Below are 5,171 nucleotides of genomic sequence, written 5' to 3' on the forward strand. Positions count from 1 at the left end.
AGGATCAATAATGAAAGCCAGTTTAAACAAAGTGAGACACCAAATGATGAAGATGAAATTCTCATTGTGACAGAAAACATGACAACAAAAGAAAAAAAACCAGTACTGCTAAAGCTACATAAACAATTTGGACATGCCTCAGTTGACAGACTACAAAAGCTCTTGTCTTGCTCAGGCAACACTGATGATGAAAGCATTACAATCCTGAAGGAAATTGTAAAAAACTGTGAAATATGCATCCGGTACAGTAGAGCAAAACCTAAACCTGCAGTGGGTTTACCCATGGCTTCAACGTATAATGAAACTGTAGCTGTGGACCTACATGAGCTTGAGCCAGGTTTGTGGTATCTACATGCCATCGACCATTTTACAAGATTCAGTGCAGGGAGCATTATCACCACAAAAAGACCCAAAGAGATAGTGAAGCACTTTATTCACTGCTGGATAAGCGTTCATGGCCCACCACGCAGATTAGTCACTGACAATGGAGGTGAATTTAACAATGAAGAAATAAGAGACATGGCTGAACATTTTAACATTGAGGTTAAAGCCACTGCTGGATACAGTCCATGGAGCAACGGCCTACTGGAAAGACACAATCACAATGCTACTTAATGTAAAGAAAGACAACAAATGTGACTGGAAAATGTAAAAAAACAAACAAAAAAAAAAACAGGATGCACAATGTACACGGCTACATTTTCAGGGTGGCAGGCTGATGGGATCCAGCTGGTGCTCATCATCTCCAATCAGCAAGGGCCTTAAATAGGAGCGGCTTCCCGGAAGAAGATGCCAGATGGTTCTGCTTCTACAGTGGTACACTCTAGCTCTGTGCTGTGTCTAAAGTGTTTAACTAGTTCCCGACGTCTCTCCCATCTCTTCCTTCCTCCTAGAACCAGCTCTGACTGCTCTCCAAGATTCAGATCCACCTGGACTACCTGACCCTCGCTGTTTTGCTAGGCCTAGCCCCAGGATTCCTCCACAACCACCAGCCTGCTACTGCCTGTCCACCCTCAGTTGCCTGCTGGAACTCCTCCACCTGGAAACCCCTCACTGCCCCAACTGCTGTACCCTCCTCTGCTCATCTGAACCCTCAAACCGTAAGCCATCACCAGGTTACACCATCATTCCCGTCATTATTCCTCTGTCTAACCGCTCACCCATTTCTCAGTTCCTCCTCTGGCCCGGTTCCACCCTGCTGCCGCTGATCTATACCTCTCCATCCTCCCTCCATTTACACCTTATTGTTTAATAAATCTGTTAAACTGCGTCTGGTGTCCGTAGTTGTTGCTTGCCTTAGAATCCTGGTACCTCACATTATGACACTATCAACTTGTTTTTGGACAAAACCCAAACCTGCCTTCAGTTCTAACTGAAAAATCTCCACCATTGGAAACTGATGTCAATGATGGGTCATCACACTGCATGGCATGAGCAAAGCCTTTGCCCAGGCTGAATGTTCTGAGAGGATCTAAAGAGCCCTTTTCATCTTTTTCATTCCAGAGATGAAAAATATGAAACAAGAGACAAAGTCTGTTATAAATATACAGACTGTCAGGAGTGGAAAGGTCCAGGTGTGGTTATTGGCCAAGATGGTGTAGTAATATTTGTCAGGCATGGTGGAACATATGTCAGAGTACACCAATCTAAGCTGGGAAAAGTGGATGAAACACAGGAGAAACTATTAGAAACTGAATAAGACAATTCTATTAAAATGGATGTAATTTTTTTTTAAAGACACCTGGAGCATAAAAGTTGATGAACATGATTTTGAAAGTGAACATGAGCAGATGGCAAGTGGTTCATCACCTGATGGCCAGCAAGTGATGAACCACTTGATGCTGTAGAAAACAGCGAATCCTCCTATGATACAGTACAGCCTGAAGAGGGTGGTCTCCCACTGACACACACAACTGTAAGTAAAAGACCAGATCCAAAAGCTAGACAAGGAGTCAAATACACAAAGAAACAGGTCAAAAATATTCTGGAAAAATAACCAGCCAGGCAGGAAAGGCCAGAGGGAAACAGAAACAATCAGAAGAAAACTTAGCCAGAGGAAATTGCTGGATCCACAGGGTCACTTTATATGGAAGAAGTAACCAACTTTGAAGAGGTTGAAAATGTCACTGACACCAAAGATGAAATATATTAGTGGTGAATGAGGATATTTTTTCACAAGCTAAACAAACTGAACTTGACAACTGGAAAAGGAGGAAGAACTAGAAGAAAAAAATGGTCATAAATGCATATCAACGAGGTGGGTGTTCACACTCAAGAAAACACAAGTGGGCATAGTACCCAAAGTTAGACTGGTTGCAAGAGGCTTTGGAGAAATTAACATTCAAGAATATCCTAAGGATTCACCTATCTATTGATGGACCTAGAGAGCATAACAGGAAGAGATAACATAAGCATTTATGGCGTGCCTGAGGCAGCAGAACGGGACTCTCAATGAGTGACTTTGTAGTCACTCATGTTTTTCCATGAGGACTCGGCGCTGTCCCAATGCGAGCTGAACATAGCAGGGTTTTCCCCAGTGTATTATAAGCCTGCTTTACTAGTACCCCACCAGGCTAGGCGTTGCTTGTTTATGTCTTTTGGGAGTATAATAATTTTTTTAAAAAAAGCTTATTTTTTTCCCCTTTTTTTTTAAGTCGGATTACAAGTGTCTCTGTTGCTCTGAGCATTTCACTAGAGAGTAGATTTGTTCCTAAAGGATAAGTTTATAATAGATAGGTTTGTAGTTTAGGCATTTCAAGCCGGCAGCGCGCGGACCATGAACACAGCTGGAGCCTCTGCGCGTTGCCTCACGCGCTGCCGTTGCTTTACCTCACTTTACCTCAGCATGAACAGCACATGCCTCATTGCACTCAAACTGGACACAGGCTGACCTGTATGGATATTTACATCAACTTCCTCTGAGGAATTATATTTCTTTGGAGAAATCAAGGCAGGAGTTTAGAGCCCACTGCGTCTGGTTGCACAGCTCAATGTTAACCGCAGGAATAACTTTTAGTGGCGCTTTCAGAGATACGCGTTGAGGGAGTAGTGAGAATGATTTATCTTTGTGAACGAACAATTATGTGCGGTATTTACAGCTCAACACGCTACCCAGTGTGTGGCTCTTGTCTGTTTACGGTGTAAAGTTTATGTATGTGATCCCAGTTGGCCGGTGCGTTAGTGGTTAACGAACCAGCGCTAATGCAGGTTCAGCCCAATGAGGAGTTTCACACTCGCCTCGCATCACGCTGGTTTTATATCATTTTATTATTAGTAGTAGTTTTATTTTTCCGGTTACACGAAGCATCAAACCATATCAAATGCTTTGTCCACTTAGTCAGATCTGAAAATCTCGTCCCATAAACTCCAGCAACCAAAACATTTTCTGTGACTCTTATTAAAAACTCAAACACGAAATGGAAGAGAATTAAATTATCGGCATTTTATTTTGAAGGAGAATTTTGAGATAGCAGTGCATTGTGGGTAGCAGAGGTATGATACACCATAAAGTGGGAGAATTTAATCATCACTTGTTGATAGTCCAGAAAATCTGTTTAAGAATATAAGCCACCACATAAATTAATAGTACTTCAATTTATTATGCATGTGTTTTTTGTTGTTGTTTTTTTACACTTAAATTGACCAAAATACCCTGTTAAATAAAAAAAAAGAAAACAAAAAAAAGTAACCAAGGTTCGGCCAACGTCTCACCAGGAGACCGGAAGTGAGGAGCCCCGCCCCTTGCTCTTCAGACAGAGTTTGGGGAAGAAGACGGCGGTCGTCCTTTTATTCTTTCACTGACGCTGTTCATCGTTACAGGTTAGTAATGTGAAGCTGGTGAGGGCTGTCCCCCTCTAAAAATGTGGAGTAACAAGTTAATTTGGATCTGATTTCGTAATTTCATACATAGACGTGCTCAAACATTAAGAAAAAAAATAAAAAAAGAGTGATTTGTTAGGATCGCAGTTAGCTACATTGTGGCTACAATGGCCACATGACGGCCCTTTTGAAGATCGCTACATGTATCTTTTAGCTCCGTCCACTCCCCGATCAAACAATGGCACTGTTCTATCAGTAGCCATACGCTGTCAGGATAGCATACATGCAGTCAGTACGCATGCCCGCGCATGCGCATTAAGAAGTCCGACCGTCAGAGGAGTTGTCAGTTCAGCATACGCAACAAGTTATGACGAAAATAAGTCATTAAATTGTTTATAATATGACATAATATGATAACTAGATAGATATACATGTGTTGTCGTGGTTTCAAAGTGTATTTAAAGCAGGTCTGGCTGCAGCTGCAGTCAACTACAACACACGCCCGTGTAAAACTCATTAACCTACTTAACCGCTAAGTCAGGATGTTATACTGCTGTTAATAACAAAGTGTATGATGATCTACGTCATGATCCTATGTCGCAGATTAAATAAAATCATATGGTAATGACGACGTATACATGTCTGAGCTAAGCGTATGACTATCTGACAATGTATGCTGATCTGACAGAACAGCACCCTAACATGCGTTGTTTTGTGTTATCTGTTCAAAGGAAATTATTATTATTAATATTATTATTATCATTATTATTATTATAGACATCACTATGTCTCCCCTACTGTGTAATCAATTAAAACTGTACAGACAGTTATAGTTATTCAAAGCCCATTAGAGCTTAAAATATATTTGTTCATTATAACATGTCCATGTTAAATTATTTACCCTAATTAATCCTCTCATTTGAGAAATGTTTTTTTTTAATGTACATCTGTGAGCTCTAAATTAATTGGTGAATTGTTTAATTTGGAAATTTGATACTGTCACAGTTGGTGGGAGTTGATACTATTTACTGAAGTGAATGCTATGTAGTTGTTTGATAACAACAGAAGGACACAAGAATTTGATCGTACTAAGAAATGTTAATGATTTCATAATTTCAAGAATTTGTAATAAAGAAGAAGACGACGGCGGTTGTCCTTTTTTTTCTTTCACTGACGCTGTTCATCGTTACAGGCTCTCCACCAAGATCAAAGGAGAAACAGAGACATCAGAAGAAGAAAAAACAAAACAAAACATAATTTGTTACAATTGTCCACTATGAGCTGAGACGTGTAACAAACTGTGGGGGCTCGTCCGGGATCTCTCCTCATCAAAACCATTGGGAGAAGATCCA

General features: G+C 40.6%; 1 protein-coding gene and 1 long non-coding RNA gene across 3 annotated transcripts in view; one reads left to right on the forward strand and one right to left on the reverse strand.

The window, feature by feature from the left end:
• The window catches only part of LOC106940444 (centrosomal protein of 162 kDa), a 45,631-nt gene that overhangs the window by 25,464 nt on the left and 14,996 nt on the right, over positions 1–5,171 (reverse strand). The window lies entirely within an intron of this gene.
• Positions 7–1,259, forward strand: LOC106940445 (uncharacterized). Its single transcript, XR_001423096.1, has 3 exons — positions 7–816; positions 894–1,100; positions 1,172–1,259. It is a non-coding gene; the product is annotated as an uncharacterized LOC106940445 (long non-coding RNA).

The sequence above is a fragment of the Poecilia latipinna genome, unplaced genomic scaffold, assembly GCF_001443285.1.
Source record: "Poecilia latipinna isolate Pla-1442-1.1 unplaced genomic scaffold, P_latipinna-1.0 Scaffold3229, whole genome shotgun sequence".
Taxonomy (NCBI): domain Eukaryota; kingdom Metazoa; phylum Chordata; class Actinopteri; order Cyprinodontiformes; family Poeciliidae; genus Poecilia; species Poecilia latipinna.